This window comes from Camellia sinensis, chromosome 11, assembly GCF_055761805.1.
Source record: "Camellia sinensis isolate YWXY chromosome 11, ASM5576180v1, whole genome shotgun sequence".
Classification (NCBI taxonomy): Eukaryota; Viridiplantae; Streptophyta; class Magnoliopsida; order Ericales; family Theaceae; genus Camellia; species Camellia sinensis.
Window position 1 is genome coordinate 170,297,427 of NC_138971.1, and position 24,066 is coordinate 170,321,492.

Sequence of the window (24,066 nt, forward strand, 5' to 3'; positions counted from 1 at the left end):
GAGAAGATGAGTCTCGTGCGTGAGACGCAAGGGCTGACTCTTCAAAACCTTGGTTGTTCCATACAGACTTCACTAAGGCTGGGTCTGGACCTCTCTTGGCTCACCTACAAACACATGAATGAGCGTGAGCGAAAGCCCAGTGAATAATATCAATTGAAAAAGATGCAATGGAACAATATACATCGGACAGCCTTAGGCCCAATTCATATTTCTATCTAGTATATAAATAGCTATAGATCAAGTGACTTCGGTTCCAAACACTTCGGACGGCCTCGGGCCCAATCTATTCATGTCAAACTGGCCTTTGGCCCATTTGTCTTTCATTCATGTCGGACTGGCCTTTGGCCTATTCATTCTTTCATTCAAATCATACTAGCCTCCGGCCCATTCATTCTATCATTCAGATCGTACTGGCCTTCAGCCCATTCATTCATTTATGTCAAACGGGCCTTTGGCCCATTCATACTTTCATGTCAAACTGGCCTTCGGCCCATTCATTTGGCATAGTAAACATTGTCCACCAATCAAATTAACAAACTTATAAATTTACATAGAAGTAAGCAATTGGACAACAACATATTTCAGATATCTTTGTCAAGATAGTACTCACAGTGATCAGTTGGTTGGTTTGCCCTGGAGCTTGACCCTACACATCACATAACACATGCGGGTCACAAATGATTCAATTGCGTTCTTTAATTCACATATTCCTCTTTAGGTTTCTTTCTTATCCTTCCAACTCATTTACAATGCTCAATGTATGCCTAAGAGTACTTAGAAGTGAAAGAGAATAGAAAACGAAACACAGAATGCCCTTTCAAAATTTTCAGAAATAGGGTCCTCGCTCGAGCGTGGACTTCCCCACTCGAGCGGACCCATGAGGTCTGCAAAAGTACTGGATGAATCAAATTTACGCTTGAGCGCGAACTCGGTCTACATAGCTCCCCGCTCGAGCGTGAACTTCCCTGCCTGAGCGGACGTCAAGTCTGCAGAAAATACTGAGAGCTCATATTTCCCGCTTGAGCGGCGGTTCCCCCGCTCGAGCGGACATCAAAAATTCTGGGTTTTCCAGAACATGTTCTTGAGCTTCAACTAGATATTCAAAGGCTCTAAATGCATGCTTTTGGCTCAAATTTCACATATACATATACTAACATGGTATAAACACCAAATTACAACATTATGAAGCTCAATTCCAAGAATTACTTACATGCATGACTCAAATTAACCGAAACTCATCACCAACACATGAAATTCAAACATTCAACACTCACACTTCCATGATTTGCACATGCATGTGGAAGATACCCATTATTCTCAACTTAGTTGGTGAAGAGATGATTAAATACATGAGCTTCAACTAAAACATGCAAATTCAAAGCAATTACACACATGCATGCATACATTGACCTTCAATTCAACATGACCAACTCAATTTCATTGTCTAACTCACTAATTAATCTTCAATCCACAAAATTACAACTCAACTCATGAATCAAAGGGTTGATTACTCACCTAGGAGCCTTAATCTCCCCAATGTATGCTTAATTTTTGAGCTCAACCTTCCAATTTCTCAAACTTGAGCCAAACACATAATTTTCCCTCTTGTTCCCTCTCTAGCCGACCCTCTCTCTCTCTCTCTTAGAGTTAAAATCAGCCAAATGAACACAAAAGAGAAGAATTGAGAGTGTAATGGCCCTTACATAACCCCACTAAGTCATTTTAATTTAATATTAGATATTTGAGCACTTAATTGACTAATTAAATCAATTTAATCTGATCCGAATCAATTTCCAATTAAATTTCACTGTAGGCTCTAAAAATTACACTAATCACAATGGCGTAATCGATTTCGGGTTTCATGGCCGATAAGGCCTTCAATTTAATTTCCAAAGCAGATAATCAAACAGATATTTCTACGGTGAACAGATAGAAATTCAAAACCACATATTTTCACATAATGGCACACAAAATCATATCAAACACATAATCACATTCATAATAAGGACCAATTAACATAATACGGAACAAGGTTATCACAATACTAATGAACACTCATCATCTCAGCAACTTCACCATCGCTCCACTCAATTGGTAAAAAGCTCAATTTCACTACACAAACTCATGATTCCATAAACTCACCATCAGATTCTATCAAATATATCACTACACATAAAAAATCATTATTGTATTCAAGCTGTAACAAGATATAATCAAATTTATGATCTCAATATCATCTTGCCCAGACCATACACATAAAATCTCCCCGTTCAAACAAATCAACAATCATTTACAGCTTAAGTACTCAAAAATTGGAGATTAAAAATCAGAGATTAAAAATCTCAAAACTGAGAAATTCATAAAACAGAAAAAAACAAGAGTCATAGGACAAACCCTTAAAATGACTCGTATCAGTCATTGTAGCATTACTCTTCTTGGACTTTACTAGATTTTCTTGATCTTTTCTAAACTTTGACCAAATTTGCAATCAAATTATTAAACACATCAAAACAACATTTTTTTCTTTTTTATCCTAATTACACCAAATATCATGAATTTCCGGCCCAACCTTTTGTGGTTGACGCTCTAATTAATTCGAATGACATGTCCCAATCCAAATATGCAAAATTTAGAACCCTGTTTATGAGCAACTACCCTAGCAACATTTGTAAACCTATAAAAAGATTCATGCCATTTAAGCTCAGCTCATGTTCTGCTCGTTAAAAACTTACTGGAGATCAACTAATTATTGAAACAAGTTTCAACTTAATACATTTTGAAACTCAATAATTTTTGTTTAACTTATTCAAACTCGGACCAAACTTGGCTCAATAAGGTTACACCTACTACAAAACCATATGGAACAACCAAGCTAGTGGATTGGCTCAAAAGATAAGAAAACTAATAAGCTTAGTCTTGAACATATTTTTTAAACTTGTAAGTATTTAAATCAAACTTAAACAACTCACTACTCAACTTGACTCAGCTCGTTTACATTCCAAAACATATGCAAGTGTTCATATCGAGATCACACGTAATATAAAACCATATGCAAGTATCACGGGGTGAGTATGTATTCTACCAACAGATGATTGTCAAAGGAAATCAATCACATGTTGGGAACAACATGGTGGGTTACCATTGGTTTATGTAGCAGAAAATAACAGAGCTCAAACATAGCCATAGCCATCTACATCATTTTGTACATATTATGATGTTATTACAAACACTACAGAGATTGTATGAATTTTGAATTTTGGAACAAGAGATGCCCAATTCTTGACCACATCATGAAGATAAAAGCCAAACAAATTCAACATTAGGTTGCAACAAGTGAAACATTGATAAAAAGAAGGCCTAGAGATATCCCAATAATAAAAACCCACATAATCAACAAACACTTTCCCTGTAGGTTAAAAGAGTGGTGATAATCTGGTAAATATGATTATATTCAAAATCGAATAATTCATATAAGCCTTGTTTGTTGCTATCCTACAATACAATTATAAACCATGTCATGAGCAACAACAGTCCCACCAAGGCAACTTGAACTGTGATAACCCAACCCGTACTCTGCTTAATTATACATGTGATTATGCGTTTGATATGAATTTGCAAGTCTGAATATGTGAATTAGGTGAATTTGGAATAATATCTGTTGTAATTTCAACTTTGAATTGAAATTGAAAGCCTTAAAGGCGTGATAAACAAAAATAGACTTCATATCTGTGATTATGGTGAAATTTTGAAAAATTACGATTCGTAATGATTAAATTAGAAATTTAAGGATTAAGATATATGTGTTGGTCCACTTGTGTTCTTCATTTTTGTTGAGAACTCTAGAGAGTGAGTTAGAGAGAGAAGAAGAGGAAGAGCTAGGGATTGCAAAAGAATCAAGGGGCAAACCTTAGATTTGAATTAAGGTATGTTAATTTACTTACAATCTTTGTCTCTAACTCATCTTTGTCATGAAATCAAGAAAAAATTAAGAATTTGAGCTAGGGTTTTGAGTTGTATGGTGGCTTGAGCTAAAGGCATGAAATTGAATCCTAATCTCTCCATCTTTGTTTGATTTAAGTTCATTCTTGTGATTGACCCATGAAACAAACCCTAGATGATTCATAAAAACAAGATTTTTCGGAAGTTTATTCATGGATATATGTATTTTGAACTTGTATGTTATGAAATCTTGAATTTATGAAAAGATAAGACTTTGATTTTGAATTCTAAGCAAGATTGATGTGTTTGAGTTGTGATTACACTTGTATAAGGTTAGTATTTCATGTTTTAAAGGAAGATTACATGAGATCTTGGCTTGAAATTGTGTTTGAAAACTCAATCTTTGATGAATTTTCGGACTGTCTGGTTTTGCCCAGACCGCACGAGCGGCCACAGGCACTGCACGAGCGGAATATGAAAAAAAACAAGAAATTGCATTCTGCTTAAACCACCGCTCGAGCGGCCCAGTCACTGCACGAGCGGTCAAAGTGGGCACATGTGAGGCCAACCCTGTTTCAGCTTATACCTGGTAATTTCAAATAAGTATATCTCCCTCATCCGGACTCCGTTTTAAGTGATTCTTGAGCCTGCTGAATTCAAGCCCTAGAAGTCTAGTGTCTAATGATGGTGGTTTCACATCCAAATTCTAAGTACATAAATAGATATGCTCAAATTAGTTTATGCTGTTTATTTTCTTTTAATCATTTCATACCATTCCCTACCCTAACTTAGTTTCCTCTCACTTCTTGCTTTTTCCTTAAAACTTAAATATGTAAACATGATATTTTCAATGAAAAACATTGGAATTGTTATAGGAATTATGTAAACACTTGAGAGAATTTAAAGAATGGGGAACGATTGAACGCATATGTAACGAATAAATTGATTGAGCGAATTAAAGGTAAATGTGTTTTGAAATGTTATGATTGGTAATGTTTTTGCAGGCTGAGTCGTTAAGGAGTATCATCCAACCAAGCACTGTGAGTAATAATATCATACATATATATTCTTTATTGTGTACATCGAACCATGAATGGTGATTGGTACCGACATTGCGATTTGATTGAAATGAAAATTTTCATTAATATTATATGACATGTGCTATATGATTGGATCTGAGACCACTTGCTATATGATTGGGCCCGAGACCATTTGTTATATGATTGGGCCCGAGACCGCTTGTTATATGATTGGGCCTGAGGCCGCTTGTTATATGATTGGGCCGAGGCCGCTGGTTATATGATTAGGCCCGAGGCCGCTTGTTATCTGCTTGGGCTCGAGGCCGCTTGTTATGTACTTGGGTCCGAGGTCACTTGGTTTATATGATTATGGATATTATGAGAACCTTATGATCATCTACCTACACTGTTTTACTGTATTATTACTCATTGAGCTCCGCTCACCTAATTTTATGTATACACATGTAAGTGATCAGCAGCATGGAGCACACCCCTAGAGTCAGCTTCAGGAGCCTTTTTGTGATCAAGTCATGCCTCCAAGACGAAGTTTTGTCTTGACTCACACAACACTTTGACCTTATTATATTTTTGCTTTCATGGTCTTGGGTTGTAAACACTATGTACAATTTTCCTGTGGCTCTTATATTTTTGATGGGCATGTATATGTATTATTGTGTTACGTGGTTAACTCTATGATTTTGCTCATGATTGGCACAGCTCAATGGACTTCTCATTATTATACGCTTTTGTTTATGGCTCCATTAGCATAAATATCCTGTATGATCATTTGAGGCCTTCAGTAATCTACGGATTATTAGTCGATTATGACCCAAACTTTTGGGGACGGGTTCTGGTCATGACATGAACATTGAGCAATCTACCACTACTAATCTAATAAAATGTAATCACTAACACAGTAGCTAGCTATTCCCATCAATGTCACTGACTTGATCTCCAAAAATGAAGATACTATTAAGATAGCGCAATTATGAATTTCATACACATTGTACAGATCCCAAAGTTCATTGAGACAAACAATTTAAAAAGATCTAACTGCACCATGAGAATGTCCTCTATTGATACTTGACCAAGTAATACAAGTTACCAAAATCCTATTGACTGTTCTAGAAATTTGGATTTACTAGCTTCATTTGCACGGCTTTGATAGTTTTATTCGCTTACTACATTATACGCCATTGTCACTTGTCTGGTTACATTTTGGACAAGAGTTGCATGAAATGCTTTTTATTTATTTATTTTATCAGCAACAAAGGATATTTATTAATAAACAAAAAAGATACAAAATACCCAAAAGATGCCAAGTGACAAACTTTTTCCCACAACGAATCCTCATCTAAAACATACCCTGAAAGATTCTCACATTCCATTCCAACCAAGTGGCCCAAAAAACTGCAAAAACAACACATTTTCAAGGACACACGACATGAATTATACATCTAAAGTAATAGTCTTAGGCGTCACCTGAAAGTAGCTTAGGACAAAAGCGACTGACATTACACCTAAAAATTAGAAGGAAAAATACACACAAAAGGACCCTACTGATGGAGTGCACACAAGATATTTAAATCGCCTTAATATTGCAGCTCCTCAAAAACAAGATCCACAGATCCTCCCCACTTCCCATGGTACGACTCCAAAAGATTCCCAGCTGGTGTTACACCTAAAAAAAAAAGGACATATCAGACCGAGTAACATTAAGTATTCAGTTCTTGTGGAAGATCTGTGATTTGATTAAGGATGCCAATGGTTCTAGCAAGCTCTTTGATGTGGTGGAGAGAGGTAGGTGAGGTTCTAGGAGGAGGAGTTTTTATGGCTTTGTCAGGCAATGGTTGAGGCTTTAAATAGTCTTATGAGAGGCCTTATTGGACAGGGTAGGAAAGGAGTGCTAAGAACTCCTGAAGCAAAGGATGGGAGGTCTGGTTGTTAGTGGCAAAGGTATTGGGGACTTTGGTCAGTGACGGATGGAGGACATGTGGAGCCTTTGAGATCTCTTTCCTTGAGGCAGCAAACATCCAACCATTGCCTAGTAAGGTCGTGAAGGTGAAAAGCAGAACAGTGGGAAGGATGTGGGTTATTCATACAAAATGTATAAGATTTTGTAATGCATTGGTGATCATTGTTATTTTTTAGAGGTTCCTCCAAAAATAAAAATAAAAATAAAAAAATAAGCCAAACGGATAGATAAAAAAAACTTGAAAATAGATAAGCAATGTTAATGTATGGTTCATCATTATTTACATAAGACTTAGATGGGCTACCTGTTCTAACCACCTCAGCCACTTCATTCAGGAATCCTGTTTCCTTAAATCCTCTCCTTTCCAAGCCATCCTACAAAAACAGATTAAGCCTTCGTTTGGAAAGAGATAAAATAGCTGACTTTTTTATTTTTTGGCTATTTTAACTTGACTCTTTTAGCCCGACTTTTTTAGCCTTGTTTAGTTTGTGTTTTTGGCTTTTTTGACTTTTGTGAAAGAAAAAATGTGATGATTATGATTTAAATGTAATATTTTGTCTTATTGGCTTATGTAACCAATTTTATCTTTTGTGCTTTTTTAACTAAAAAGCCAAAACCAAACATTATGAATTGTAAAATCAACATTATCATGATTGGAAACATTGACAATAGTAACAACAATAACTTTTTAACTTACCTTTGCAAACCTTACAACATCTTCAGCTACATGCTTCAGCAATCCGTCACGAAATGGTGTCTTTAGACCACTTTTTGGTACCTATCCAATACTTTTCAGAATTAGATTTCCATCTTGATTGCAAAAAAGAAACTGTCCGTATTTTAATATGATAGAACATAAATTCAAGGATGCAAACCATCTTGTAATTCAATACACAGATATCGAATAAAGAGATGCAGATCATGGCTGTGCCGCCCTTTACTTGTTCTAAATCTGTATATTACCTTATTTCTCAACATCTGTCTTTCTTCTGCGGTCCAATCGGCTATTAAATCTAGCACATTTTGAAGAGAAATATCATCATATAATAGACCCACCTGAAATTTAAATAACCACATAAGTTAATTATGCTATAAATGCAAACTGGATAGGTGTCAATCGTCAGATAAGTTTATGCTCTACAGAAGTGAGATGGCAATAAAGAAACCCTTAAAATGTGAAATAAAAAATGTATGTCATATTTTTCATTTTTTACATAATCAATAAAAAATTGTCTAAAAAATGAGTACAGACACACGACTATTGTGCACAGCTAAAAGGTATTACAATATGTCTTAATATAAATTAAGTAGTTGTTTCACCATTGACAAACTAATGAATGTAGAATACCTATCCAATGAATTTATGATACATTTCAATCTACATAAAATCCAGATTCATTTATGCACATTAGTTGACTATACATACAGATCAAAGAGGAGAAATACCCAAAATGCAGGCAATGCACTTAAACTCCACCTAGGCCCCACATCAGCTCCCCTCATCTCCAAGTATCTCTTCAACCTGACCTGAACGAAATAAATAGCATCTGGCTTTTAGCTTGCAATTATAACAAATATGGAAACTTCTTTTGAAGTTAATCTCTATTTCATTAAAAATAATAATAATAATAAATAAATAAATAAATAAAACCTCGGGTTGTATTGTAGTCAGATGATTCTCCCAATCATTGAGGGTGGGTAATTCACCCGGAATAGGAGCAAGTTTTCCTGCCATGAAGTCCTGCAAAAATATTATTTCAGAAGCATTACACATAAAAATAAATAAATTAGAAGTACAAGACAAAAATTCATGGTTGAAGAAAATGAAGCAAGAGTTTCACAGGGTTATAAAAGAAAGCCTAAAAAAAGTGAAGCAACTAATAGGGATAGATGGAAACCCGGAATGACAATCCAGAGCAATCAATATACTTCTTTTTCCGATAGACGAACCACATTGGGACATCAAGTGCATAATCTACATATTGTTCGAACCTGTACACAGAAAACATAAGGAAAGGTCATCTATATCCTTCATTAAATTACATGAAGACACAAGATCAATCTTTAAAATTTATGAATGCAAGATTGGAAAGAAAATCCATCTAACAGCCTCCAAACTGTGCTGCTTAAGGTTTCAAAAGAAGAAAATCAAATAGATGTTAGAACATTCTTATTATAGAGTCACGCAGTAGATATATATACACACACATTATTCAAAATGACAAACAATATTTTCTAGTTAACATGCTCTTAAACTATGAAGAGAGAGAGAGAGAGAGAGTTAATTATTTGTCATCTCAATTTTAGAAACATTTTCCCAGACAGTTCAAAAGATATTAACATATGCTATTCTTTGTTTTTTGTTCTTGTCTAACAAAAATACATTACTTACCCAAAGGAGTCATCAAAAACAAAGGGAATCATGCCAGTACGATCGTTATCCACATCTGTCCAAACTTGGCTGGTGAAACATATGAGAATTAATACATTAATTCTACTGAAATAGTATAGAATTATGAAAGGTGACAAGTTGATGGTAAGTTATAGAAACCTTCTCATACTAAGATAACCATTCGGCTTTCCTTCAGTGAAAGGTGAATTGGCAAACAAGGCTGTGGCGATCTGTTTCAATTGCTATGCTAGTTAGATTACATAGAACCAAAGAAACTCTAGTAAGAACAACAAAGAGCGAGTTTTTACAGGCTGCAAAGCAAGACTAGCACGAAACTTCCTGATCATGTCCACTTCAGAACTGAAGTCTAAATTGACCTATCAAAGCCAGAAATGATATCCAACATTCCATTCAGAACACAAATTATAGATTTGGAAGGGGAAAACAAATGCATAGTGACTTCAGGAGTCTCGATTTGAGATGGCCGAAACACCAAAAATGTTAAATTTCCCACACCTGAACACTGCATGTCCGAAACATCATATCAAGTCCAAGAGAGCCAACTTTGGGTAAATAATTCCTCATAATCTCATATCTTCCCTGAGCCAAAAATAACTGTGTCAGCACACGGGTAGTTGATCCCGTATTCACATATCAATGTAACATAATGTTGGTTTCTCTTCTTTTTATTTTTCTGTTTCTGTTTCTTTTTCTTTTTCTTTTTTCTTTTTCTTCTTTTGAACTATTCTCACACAACACTATAAGAAAATACACTTTTGGTAACCACTTTTGCCGACTAAAAATATTTTGGTTACCAAAAGTTGTGGAATTGGCGACCAAAATTTATGTTAATAGGCAAAAGTATAATATTTAGCTACTAAATTTTTTTAGTCAGGGTATATTGATTATTGGCGACTAAAAAAATATTTAGTTGCTAAAAATGCCTCAATTGGCGACTAAAAAAATATTTTAGTCGTTGTATAGTTAGTTTTGGCTACTAAAATTATTTAGTCGCCGAATGAAAAACAAAATTTACTGGAATAGTGTTCTTTTTTTTTCACCTGTTATTTTTATATTTTAAATAAAAAAATATTTCCAGAATTTGTTTTAAATTTTTTATGAGTTTTGAATAGGATTTTGGATTGTGCGTTTAGTTATGAGTTGTAAATTTTTGAATTAAATATCATGTTACATCATTCATTTCAAACTCAATTTAAAATTCTTTTCAAAATTCAGGGCCGACCCTGGGCATAGGCCCACCAAGCCATGGCTTAAGCCCCTCAAAATAGACTCAAAAAAGGGCCTCCTTCTATTATAGTTTAGTGTAATATATTAGGAATGTTTTAAATTCAAAAAAAATTAAAGAAGGCCCAAACTAACTTAAAATAAATTGACTCATTGAAAAATTAAAAAGCTCATTCAAAATTAAAAGGATCCATTCTCTCTCCCTATCTAATTTCTAACCCTAACTCTTTTGACACAAATCTTTATCCTTTACCTTTAAAAAAAAAAAAAAAAAAAAAAATCGTTGAATAAAAAAAATATATGTGAAGAACCCCAAATGATCTAGTGATATTTATTAGTTCATTATCGGCTTTGGGCCCTGAAAATCTGAGGGTTGGGCCTATCAAAACTCATAACCAAACAAATTTTCCACACTCATATCATAATTTCAAAACTCACAAACTCAAAATACAACTCTATTCTCAAATCATATTTAAAAAACTCTACCAAATACTACCGTAGATATTTACAATGGGGCCAAACGTTTGACAATGATTGGGACCAAAAAAAACAAATAAAGAAATAAAGTTTTGAGTGATATATGTCTTATTTATAAGCACACTCCTATGTGATGATAGTAACGCCTAAAAGAATTCTATCTTCTCCATCACTCCATCTAAATTCCTCAACTTTTTTAGTCCATGACATATATGAGAGCATATGCCACCTGCACCATTAATTTCATCACCTAATCTAGTATTTATGTAAATTTAATATATCCAAACCCAATGGATGGATAGTAGAATAAATAATACCTTGGGCATTATAGGTGTCTTTGAGGCCCCATTTGGGCTGCAAACCAATTCCTAAGAATCCAATTCCCATTTCTTCTGCGACAGTTTTGACCTGCTCACCAGTATCATGCAAAGATAAGAACAACCTCAGCAGTTATATATTTCCAACTGATTGAAAACAAGTGAAAGTGAGCAGGAGAAGAACCATGAGAAAAAAACCTTAATCGCATTTTGAACAAGAACAATAAAACTCAAAGGTCAGATTGAAAAATTATACTAGACAACACAAGTAGAAAAACAACTAACAAGTACCACAAAAACGTAGAAAATGAATCAAATGACACATGAATCATGCATCTTTGAAAAGAAGGTAGAGCTGCAAACGAATCAAATCGTTCATGAACAACTTGTATCTTGGTTGTTTAATTAAAGCTCGGCTGATTTGCTAATGAATGAGGTACAGGCTCATTTAGCAATCGAGCCGAGCTTGAGGAGAACCAAACTCGGCTCAAATAGGCTCATGAATATACCAAAATATATAAATTAATTTTTTTTTATATTATTTATGTATCTATTATTATAGTTTCAGACAAACCTGATAAAGGTGTGAATTAACCTCAGCACAAGTTTGATGTAAAGTTTCAAGAGGTGCACCACTAAGCTCAAATTGGCCACCTGCTTCCAGTGATATGCTTTGCATTCCCTGCACAATAGTAAACCAAAAGCAAAGACCAAACTTGCTGCATGTTACTTTACGAAAAAACAATCATAAAGAACAAGAATAAAAAAAATGTTTATTGCTTTTTAACCAAAAAAAATCTAGCATCATCATTTATAAAGAAGGAATGCATGAACCAGAAAACGGTTCAAAACTTCCCATGTATTTAGAGAAGAAATTTTTATTTTTTATTGGAAAAACTAGATGGAAGAGTGTCTACCTGTTTAAGTCCAATGATGTTGTCACCCTCCATTATTCTATCCCAGTCAAATCTCTCAGCAATACCATTGAGCAACACTGTTATTTGTTCATACGTCATGGGCCTCAAAGTTTCAAACTCAAAGCCAATCTTTTCATGTTCTGTACCTATTCTGCAGAGACCACGTGATTAATTCAGAACAAGATAGAGAAAATCTTTCATAACTATGTTTCAATCAATCAATTCACTAAATATAAAAGTAACACGGATTGAAAGGAGTAATGAAGTGTTGGAAAAATTGTTTTCGATTATTCTTTTTACAGAAACTTTGTGCTGATAATTAGGTGGGATTCACACATCCGCTTGGACGGGTCCGACTGGTAACGTAATTGTTGCCATGCGGAGAACAAGATTATGTATTTAGTTGGCGGAAATCAATTTTCATGTGAAATGGAAATTGATGCCGCACTGTGCCTCATGAAACATGCTACATATTTGAATAAGGTGCAATTTTCTTGTCCCACATTGAAACAATAGAAGAAGGTTGATGTGTTTATAAGTCTCTAGTTGGACTTCTGTGTTTTGGCCCTCAGGACACTATAGATTTTGTAAGGAGGGGAGTTATAAACGAGCAAGGATCCTCTAGAGTTTTTTTTTCCTAAAGTTTTCTAGAGTGGTGTATTGTGTGGTTGAGATTTAATGACAAGTCACATCAATTTTTCAACATTAAATCTCAACCACACAATACACCACTTTAGGAAATTTTAGGAAAAAAATACTCTAGAGGATCCTTGGTGGTTATAAACTAAAGTTTGGTTGAACTCCAAAATCACACGCGCTGCCACCCTGCACCAAACTGGGCCTGGTGTGAACTATTGAATTTCAACTTCAAAAATTTTTTTTTTTACACCAAAATTTCGAAATTTAAAATTTAAATTTCAGAACTTGTCTTCTGTGCAGTTATGGCGAATAGTCACTGGACCTGATTCCCTCCAGTCGCATCCATTCTTCACACCTTTTCTATGTTTTTGAGTAGACAGCAACATGCCTATATAAAAGCTGCCTCTATTCCGGTTTTATTCGTTCCGAAAATTCCTTCAAGCTTTCATACATTCACTTTCATGCGTGAGTCTGTGTTAGTGTAAGGCATAATTCTGGTTCATTGTACAATCAATGAGAGTGCCATCTTTGCTTGTGATGATTGTCCTGTCCTGGAGACAGGAAGTTTATTGTTTTCAATTACCATCGGAAAGGACGAAATTCTATCTTAAAGACACAGTGTTCAAACATTAGGCTTGATCACAAACATGTTCGTTATCAATCTGCATAACTATGCAAGGTTTGATCCAAAAAAAAAAAAAAAAACTATGTAAGGTTTATTTTGTTCTTATTTTATTTGTTCAAATTAATTATTTGCCGAAATTTATCTCCAACGTGAAGAGCCAACTATGAGCTTTGGTAGATTACAATACAAGTTAATCATTAAAAATAAATAAATAAATAAATAAAATCAAAGCATCTTGAAGTAAAATATACAACAAGAGAGTTGGAAGTTGGACCTCCAATTCTCCTTAGGCTTGCACCCAGAAGCATGGTGTCCTACAAGATCCTCTTTCGTCAATGGCTCTGTAGCAATAACAGCAGCCTCTGTAGCGGGAGCTGCATTGACAATTGCCCGGTGTCCTCGTTTGTGCCATACTCCTGAATTTGATGGTAAGGACAGAAAACTTGCGCAAGTTTCCTTCATTTTGTTGGAAACAAGAGTGTAGCCCGGTTTACATCTTACATTCTCGCAAGGAATGCAGTGTGATGGGCCGCCCAGGTTCAAAAACGCCACGGTTTGCCCCTGCAAAAGCCTTAAGCCAAAACTACCCACAATCAGTTCAACAAACAAGCACATTCAAATTCCTTTCCAGCAAAACATGACACACAACTAAGAGAACTAGTCAGTGAAATCATTCAATTGAATTTGGTTTAACATTTATTCACATCACATGGTTAGCAGTGCAAAGATAGACTAAAACCCATTAGCCCAATTTACACTTAGCAACACCCAATAAAATGGTAATGCGAAGTCATGAACCATTAAAACTTACAATGTGTAGCTCACAAGAGTTAGTCAAAGACTACAAATTCTAACCTCCGTTGTTTGTCCTTCTTACAATGGGAAAGGCTACCGTTTGCACCTTTATCCACTTCATATAAAAAAGTACATCTTTTTTTCACAAATTGTATAACATTTATCAAAAAAATGTATATTTTTTTCTCTACACAAAAAATATGACTTTTTGTTTCTCAAAAAACTACTAATTTTTACCACAAAAGTACCAACTATAATTTTACTATTCGTAATTTTCATCACAAAATCGTAACTTTTCTTACAATGTGCAAGTGCCCATTTTAGTATTTTTATAAAGTTATGTTTGGTTCATAGATTTGAGTAGAAATTTAAAAAAAAAAAATGAAATAAGTAGGTGAATAGGTGCATGAAAAGTTACCTTTCACATATATCCTATCTAAATTTATAATTCAAATACAGTCTAAATGACGAATTAAAATACAAAAAATACGCAACAATGACAAAAATTATAGAGTGAAAACAATATCAGTATCAATGCACATATATATAGATATCAAGATGAGAGATCCGGATTTACGAGCAATTGGAATAGAATATGTCAAATGAACTTGAACCGTTGGGTGTGCTTGCCCGAGTCTATACATACACACAAGTAAGATCTCTTTATATACAAGATTTGGTTTGTGTTAGGAGGCTTGCTTTTTCGCCGTACCGAAATTACCCCTTTCGCTATGAATATTTTCGTTGTTGCGGTTGGTTTGATCTTTGACATTTGCTCACGTGGCTTCTTTTCTTTATTGGTTATCTTTCATATGATTTATATTTATTTATAGAGAAAAGTTACCTGCAATGCAACAATTTTATATTTATAAATTCACTCATAATAATATGATAATAGAATTGTGGTCTATATTATTAAGGGTATAGTATAGCAAATTAAAAATTAATATATATTATACTACATAATTGTGAATCAAATTGTTTGAACTTTTGGAGGTCTCAAACATTTTCTAATAATGTGATAAGAGAGTTACTAGGTCTGATATCATTGAGTATGTAACAAATTACCACACTTAATAGAAAAAATAAAACCTTTGACTATTCTTCTGTACAACAATAAAATTATCAGAATTATTAATTAAAATATATTTATGATATTATTAAAAATTATCAATTGACTTATTAGTTAATTAATAAAATAAATCATTTGTTATGCGATTAAAAAAATGAAAGGATGGAATATAATTTTGAAAATCATAAATCGCAATCAGTTTTAAGGGAAATGCTCTGGTGTGTAATGCACACCATATGTAATCCTATACAAAATTACCTAAATTTTCATGAATTTACATAATTAATCACACAAAAATATATAAGTTGAATATAAATTTGCCTAAGTTCAAGAAAACTTATGTGATTACGTGAATTTCTATTGAACTTACGCATTTTTGTGAGACCACTTATATAAGTTTGTGACATAAGCCCAAACTAAAGAAACCGTTTGTGTAATTCTCCAGACTATTAATTTATAATACAATCTATATAATTCTATCATATATTTAATAATTTATTCTATTTAATTTCATAAAATAATAGCCCTATTTTTAAAAATATTATCAAAATATAAAATTTAAATATATCATAATAATAGCCCATGTGTTGCGTGAAACTTTTTTAACTAGTATATTTGTGTTTCAAAAAAATTAAATATAAATAAATAAATAAATAAATAATGGTACTCTTGTGCCACATTTTTTTATGGTTTGGTTGGAATCGAATCGAATATGCTTCTCAATATTCAGATCAAAAAATAAATGAGTAAATAATGTGTGTCCCATTTTATATATATATATATATATATATATATATATAGTTTGCAGTATCCAAAAAATTAAAATAAATAAATAATAATACCCAGTGTGTCCCATTTTTTATATGTTTAGATCCAAAAAAACATCGAAACTAGTTTACAAAATACTGTTTATGAAAAATAATGATAGCATTGATTATTATTGATCCTGCCTTACCTTCTTTGAAAAATAATGGTAGTGACTGTGTCACATGTTTAATATGTTTAGATTCAAAGTATTGAAATAAGGTATACAAATTTAGTTTTAAAAAAACAATAATAATAAATCAAAGTTTGACCATTGCAAATAAAATAAAATTTAAATTTTATCAATTTAAACCTTAAATTTTTTATTTATTAATTTTTAATTTTTAATTTTGATTTATCAATTTTTAATTTTAAACTTTTGGAAGTGTAATCAAAGCAAATGGTGAGATGGTCGCCCATATTTTTTTACCATTTCAAAATTGTTTTATGTGGCACAATTATAGTGTTTTGGAAAGTTTGTAAAAAGTTGACTTTTTAATATTTTTTTGTATAAAAAAAATTGGCTTTCATGGCTTTTTTGTAACTTTTTTGCATAAAAAAACTAAAAAGTCAAAAAAATGACTTTTTACCAAGTTTCCAAAAGTAAAGCTCATGTAAGACCCATTGTATGAGCCAATTTGGGAATACAATAAAAAATCAAAAGTCAATTTTTAATAGTTTGAGTCATATTACCTCATACATTTTTTACATATTTTTTTTAAAAAGTCAAAAAAAATCAAAAAGTCAATTTTTAACCATCTTCCCAAAACATTTCTATATATGATTGTCGTATAAATGAAGTCATATTCGAATAACCCACTCTCTCTCTAGTTTGAGAGCTTCTCTCTCTAAACTTTTCTCCCCCTAAGGTTTCCCGAGTCGGTGGCTGCTGGTGGGGAGAAGGGGTTTCCGGCGGCCTCCGGCCTCCTCTCCCCTTCCCCTACCCCTACCCCTACCCCCTCCCCTCTCTTTTGCTCTTTCCTTTCCTTTTTTGCTTTCCCGTAACTTAGAAGCTTTGCCTTTCGTCCCCTCCCTCCTTTGTGAGGTGTTTTCCCCCATTTATTCACTCCGAGAGTGGCCTTCTCAGATCCTCACCTTCACCGCCTCTGCACCGCCGTCTTCTCCATAGCCACCGCCTTCTCTTCCTCGCCGGTCGGATTCGTCTTCTCCATCACCGTCTTCTCCATAGCCACTGTCTTCTCTTCCTCCCTCCTGTGCTGACGCCGGATTCGCCTTAACCACCGTCTTCACCGACTCTTCTCCGCCGTCTCTTCCTCACCGGTCTTCTCCATCGCCGGATTTGCCGACGCTACTGCCGGATTTGCTGGGTTATGGATCTATCTTGTTTGGTTTTACTTTTGTTTGTTTTTTTGTTTTTCTTTCCTTCAATTTGTGTTGTTTCTAGGTTTGTTTGGTTCCTAGAGTCTATCTGTGCGTCTTTGTTTAGCTTACCCTTATTGTGGTTGGGATCTATGATTTATTTTAGACATGCTCTATTGTTGAACTTTTATGATCGACTCTACATCGCAGTACGAGCACAAGTGCGATATGTACGTCTAAATATTTTCATAATTTTCTTCCTTGGTGCTTCTTGCATTATTTTATCTTTGTTTGATGTAAGTTTTGGGTTAAATGGACTCTTGTAAATGTCGTTTTGGCTTTATTAAATGAAATATCTCTTCCGATCAAAAAAAAAAAAGAAGAAGTCATATGGGATCTATTACATTTAGATCTAGTCCAACGTTTTACGGGCAAATTACATTGTATCTTCTCTCAACCATCATCGTTTCTTACTTTATTTCCTTAAATTAAAAATTGATACAATGTATCACTTTATCTTTTAGTACAAGGATGATTGAAATCAAAAAAATTAAATATAAATAAATAATCAAATAATGATATCCTTGTGCCACATTTTTTTATGGTTTGGTTGGAATTAAATATGCTTCTCAATATTCGGATCCATTAAATATATAGGCTTCGTTTGAGATACACATTAGGGCTAAAATAGCCATATAGGACAAAATTGACTATTTTAACTAAATATTACAAAATGCCACATCCAACCTATAATCATTTTATTTTTTCTCTCACAAAATTTAAAAAATCAAAAATTTTATCCCAAACGAGACTTTTTAACTCCAAATTAAAATAGGCAAAATAACAAAACGGCAACTTACATCCCAAGAGAACTCGTAATAATAGTCATTACAGGGGCTTTTTTAACTAGCATAATTGTGTTTCAATAATACATTATTGAAATCAAAAAAAATTTAAATATAAATGAATAATGGTACCCTTGTGCCACATTTTCTTATGGTTTGGTTGGAATTAAATATGTTTCTCAATATTCGGATCCATTAAATATATCATAATAATAGTCATTGTAGGGTTTTTTAAAGGGATTTTTATTAATAAATCTCATTTAGAAGTGTTCTAATTCAAGAAGTTCATGAAAGAATTTTTTAACCTACTTAGTCCCATGTGTTTATACTTTTATTCCATAAAATCATTTTTCTTGATTTACACTATTTTTTCTTAGACTCTTATACCCTTATATTTAGTATTGAAATTTAATGTTGGGGGAGGAGAGAGAAGTGAAAGGACCAAGGCATAGGAAATTTCATACACAAATTAAATAATATTGATATTATTATTTTATATTATTATATGATGTGAATATATTTTTAATTGACAACAAATTAAAAATAATGTGAGCATTCTCTCTCATCTGTTGTGAATATATTTTTAATTGACAACACATTAAAAATAATATGAGCATTCTCTCTCATCTGATGTGAACGTTTACAACACCTTTTTGAAAAATTCTCTCTCATCTAATGTAGTAATGTTCACAACATGTGAACTTTCTTATTTTTAATTGATAACACATTAAAAATAACATTCATTATATTTTTAATTGACAACACATTCTTATTCACAACATGTAGTGATGCGAACGTTCACAACATGTAAACATTCCTTCTCATCTAATGTAATGATGTGAATGCTCACATTCGTATGTTTTAGTATGAATATTCATATCATGTAATTGATAACACAATAACAAAAAATTATTTCAAATTAACGTGAATATAATGATGTGAATATTCATTTCAATTATATGATGTGAATTTACACATCATGTAATTGACAACACAATGACAAAAATTAATTTCAAATTAATATGAATATAATGACAACATCTTAATGTATGCGAACTACCAAAATATAATGACAATCAACATTAAGGCCTCGTTTGGGAACCCTTCTTTTTAGCCAAAAAGTCAAAAAGTTACTAAATTAGCCAAAAAGCTAACAACCCATACTAAAAAGTCAAAGATTCTCTTTTTTCTCTACTTTTTGCACATCTTTTCGTAAAAAGTCAAAAAGTCATTCCAAACATACTAGTTTTTTTTAACTCATATTTTAGCCAAATAGCTAAAAAGTTACTAAATTAGCCTATTCCTAAACGAGGCCAAATATCAACATTAATAGGAGGTATGAGAGATTAAGGGTGTTTTGGTCTTTTTACCTCAAATTTGACCTAATGAAATAGTCAAAAAAAAAAAAAATATAGGTTGGATGGAATAAAACTCTTAAAAAGAAGATTTATCAAAAAAGTTCCCTTTTTTTAACTAGTACATTTGTGTTTCAATAAAGTAAGATTGAAATCAAAAAATTAAATATAAATAAATAATTATACCATGTGCCAAAACTAAAAACATTTTATGTATTAAACATATTAATTTCACATTAAAAACTTAATAATCATCCATCACATGTGTAAGAGGGGCTAATTTGAGCCCACTAAATTATTTAGGCCCAATAGCCCAAGATTAGTGGGCCCGAATTTATCGCAAGTCCAAGACTGGCGGGCCCAGATTTATCACCATCAGGCGGGCTGAATGGCTCTAAGCCTCGAAAGGGTTCGGATCCACGAACTTAGAGACTTACTCGGGCTCGGACTCGAAAGGGTATTAGGCAAGCCTAGAGATCCGAGGCACTCGGACTCGAAAGGGTTCGGATCCACGAACCTAGAGATCCGAAATACTTGGCTTCGAACGGATTCAGACGCAATCTAGAAGTCACTCCGTTAATGAGTCCCAGAACACTTGCGGGCTCGGAGCTTTCCGGGATCTACGCACCAGAACCATGGGCGTAATGGAGTTCGAACAAAGGACCCGATCCCGAGGACGGTGAGTGGAGACAAATTCACTCTTCGGTTAAACTAGCCTATACCCGGGTCGAGGTGGCACAACCCCGGGGGGTCCATGAGACTCGGCAATATTTTGCGGCAGGACGTCCTCTGGGACTACCCCTGACCCTTTGGGATGATTGGGGATCATTGGTTAGGTGTGGCTAAGAAGAAGGGTTCGCCGAGGGATTGATCTCCTCTTCGGGGTTTTCTCATCCTCAGAGAAGTCACCTCCTCGGAAAGGTCACCTCCTCGGACAAGGTGGTTAGAGAGAATATCCCCCATGTGCCTTGCACATGGGCTCCATCCTATATCATGAGGTGCCTATAAATAGCACCCACCCATAGCTTTACAAGGGATGGATTTTGGAGATTTTTAACTCTTGGGAAAAAACTAATTTCCCTTATCCATTATCAACCTTGAGAGTGAAAGTGGGAGATCCGTGGGAGAGCCTTGCCATTATTCTCTCTCTAGCCATTTTGCCTTCTTCTTCACCCAATCTCTTATCTCCATCATCTCCTTTGTTGTTGTGTTCTTGAGTTGAGACCATTGAAGAATCTAAGCCTCTCATCATATTCTAGAGAATTCGAAGTTGTTCTTCAAGGATCTTCAAAGATCTTCGAATTTTCCAACTCCTTTCTTGAACCCTCTCCTACATTTTGGCGACTCCGCTGGGGAGGCGGATTGGTTAATGGTCTCAACGAGATCTGGAATCCACACAACTCCAACAAGGATGGCGGGAGAAGATGAAGTTCACCAACAAGGATCCTCTAATGGTGGTGATGACAGGACCATGGCTCCAGATCAACCACTTTTGCTTGAAGCCATTCAAGGACTTCAGAATACTCAGCAGGAGATTCTTACCACTCTTCAGAATCTCACTCACACCATGTTGGTGATGAGTTCTAACTTTGCACCGGCGCCAAACGGAAATCAAACTGGTGGTGGAGTTATTCCCGCCGGAGTGCAAAATCAAATCCAAGGAGAAGTAGGCCCCAATCAGCCTATGGCTCATGGCAACACGGCCACAGTAACACATGCTCAAACCACAGTAGGCGGCGGGAGTTTGCCCATGCCCGGGCTCCATGGCGTGCCAAGCCAAGATCCAATGGTGACTAGGGGAGTTTCTGGTGTAATGAATGGTGCTCCGGCGACTGTTGGTGTCCAGGAAAACATAAGGAGCATGATGGCGCAAAAGGGAGCTCTGCCCGTACCTAATCTTGTTACGCCACCAGTAAATGTTACCCAAGCACCAAGCGGGCCTCCTTTGGTGCCAACAACAAATCTGCAAGCACAACCCGGTATAGCAGCGCCGTACGGTGGACTTTACAGGCCTCAATTCAATATCCCATCACCAACTGGCTTGTCTATAGGCGCTGATGGCCAATATCGTCAAATGTCCTCACCAATGATGAATTCGTAGCACCAGAATGGCCAAGTAGCCCCTAGTTCAGTCTTCGGGTCCACAAGCCAAGTCCCGGGAATACCACCATCAAACTCTCTCCCTCAGCAGTTTCTCACTCTCGCCGATGTGCAGGCCATGTTCGATCTCGAACGGGGCAAGAGGACCTTACCCTCTTTGCCTGATCCAGACGTCAAGCCGCCTTACCCTATTGAGATGCTGAGCTATCCATACCCTGAGGGGTATACAGTGCCGAAGTTCATCAAGTTCGACGGCAAACAAGGAAATGCCCGAGAACATGTTGTGCGATTCATCGAGACTCTGGGTATTCATGGTTCAAACCACGTCCTCCGACTGAGAGAATTCTCTAAGTCCCTCACCGACCGAGCATATAGTTGGTATGTTAATTTGGCCTCAAACTCTGTTCGAAGTTGGGAGGAAATGGTTAACAAATTCCATTCCAAGTTCTTTCAAGTGGCGGAGAGGGTGACCACACTTACATTGTGTAAAGAGAAGCAACAAGAAAGTGAAGACATCCTTGACTACGTCAAAAGGTTTCAGGACAAGGCCGTAGATTGTCATGAAGCAGTCGAGGAGAGTTATCTGGTTCAGATCTGTCTAGAAGGGGCATTGAGCAGATACAAAATGTTTCTAGTTAATCACAAGCTACCCACCTTCTCAGCATTAATAGAAGCAGCTCGGAACATTAGCATTCCTCATGCTCAAGAGTCCGGATTTAAGGCCAGTTACAAGACTAGTTTCAAATCGTCTCGTGGACCTATTGTTGCTGCTGCCTTTGCCCCAGATACCCGAAATTCACAAGGAGGAGGTCATAGAGGCCAGAAGAGAAAGCAATATAATGGTGAAAAGGGAAATGTTTCTTATCCGTGTGGAATCGAGGAAGTGAAAGCTCTAGTTAAGGAATGGGTGGCTGACGGAGAGCTAAAATTGCCTTATGTTGAAGAAATGCCATCAAAAAAGGACCGTGAGAGCCCTGAATTCTGTGTCTACCATCGTACATTGAAACATCCGACAGAGAAGTGTTGGACTCTCAGGAAAATCTTCAGAGATAAAGTCGAGGCAGACGAATTGAGGTTCAAAAAGCAAGGGACTCAAGACATCCGAGAACAACCATATCCTCAACACCGAGACAAGGGCAAGAATGTTGCTATGATAGCTTATGAAGGCCCGATGATCGAGGCTATCGCCAATCTTGATGACGATGATTGTTATCTGGACGACATCCTCGAGCCAGAGGGTGAGCAAGTTTACTATAGAAGTGCTTTCGATCCAGAGGGCAGAACATTTATGACTCATGGCGAGGATCCCTTCGATCCAGAAAGAGGAGAAGAGTACTACGGAAGAGGAGGACACCATGTTTATGTGGCATCTTATTTTGAAGAGATCGAGGAGATGGTTAACTACGAGCCTCCAAGAGTGGAAAAAGATCCGGATCACTATGCCAAAACCTTGCAAGACTGTGTAAAGTTCAAGCAGTTCTTTGACCAGCTTGGACTTTCCAAGGTGGCAAGAACAGAAATCACCAAGTCTATCATTAATATAGCCGAGGCACACCATGAGGAATGCATGTCGACTGAGGGATCTATCCCGAGGAAGGCAAAAGAGCAATCTAGTGCCATTACTTTCTCCGAGGTTGATCGAAAGTGTCCTTTTTCTCACAATCGCCCGCTTTATGTGACTGCTTTTATTAACGGGGTTGAGTTCAAAAGGGCCTTTCTAGATAGTGGAGCCTCTATCAACATTATGACTCGCGCTACTCTAGAAAAGGCCGGAATCTCTGAAGAACACATTGTGAAGCAGCCGATAGTCATCACTGGCTTCGGTGGAGAAAGGAGAGTTACTATCGGATGCGTAACAGTTGATTTAGCCGTTAGAGAGATTCGCTCGACCACCAAGTTCCATATTATCGATTCTGAGGCAAATTATCACATCATTCTAGGGAGGACCTGCATGCATAGATATGGGGCTGTACCATCGAGTTATCATCAGTGTGTTAAGGCTAAATGGGGAAAGAAGACGGTGACAATTCAGGCTACAGAAAGGCCTTTCGAGATCCATGAAGCTCATTATTCTGATGCCATCTACTTCACCGAACTGGCTGTCGAAGAAGTTCCCACCACCTCTAAGCCTCGAGGGGTCAAAATTCCTCGTTGGGAGGATATCAAAGATGACAAGGAGTCGATGGCAGAATCAAGTAAGCGGGCGATGTCTAGACTAGAAAGTCCGCCT

At 35.6% G+C, this 24,066-nt stretch overlaps 1 pseudogene across 1 annotated transcript; it reads right to left on the reverse strand.

The window, feature by feature from the left end:
* Nucleotides 1–6,187: 6,187 nt before the first annotated feature.
* On the reverse strand, nucleotides 6,188–15,022 carry LOC114268012 (glutamate--cysteine ligase, chloroplastic-like; annotated as a pseudogene). Its single transcript, XR_014344946.1, has 16 exons — nucleotides 14,918–15,022; nucleotides 13,820–14,116; nucleotides 12,282–12,432; nucleotides 11,939–12,046; nucleotides 11,365–11,455; nucleotides 9,842–9,925; nucleotides 9,634–9,702; nucleotides 9,485–9,555; nucleotides 9,326–9,394; nucleotides 8,832–8,925; nucleotides 8,585–8,674; nucleotides 8,380–8,460; nucleotides 7,897–7,989; nucleotides 7,631–7,711; nucleotides 7,238–7,307; nucleotides 6,188–6,639 (listed from the first exon to the last, which is right to left on the reverse strand). The product of XR_014344946.1 is annotated as a glutamate--cysteine ligase, chloroplastic-like (transcript).
* Between the last annotated feature and the right edge of the window lie 9,044 nt (nucleotides 15,023–24,066).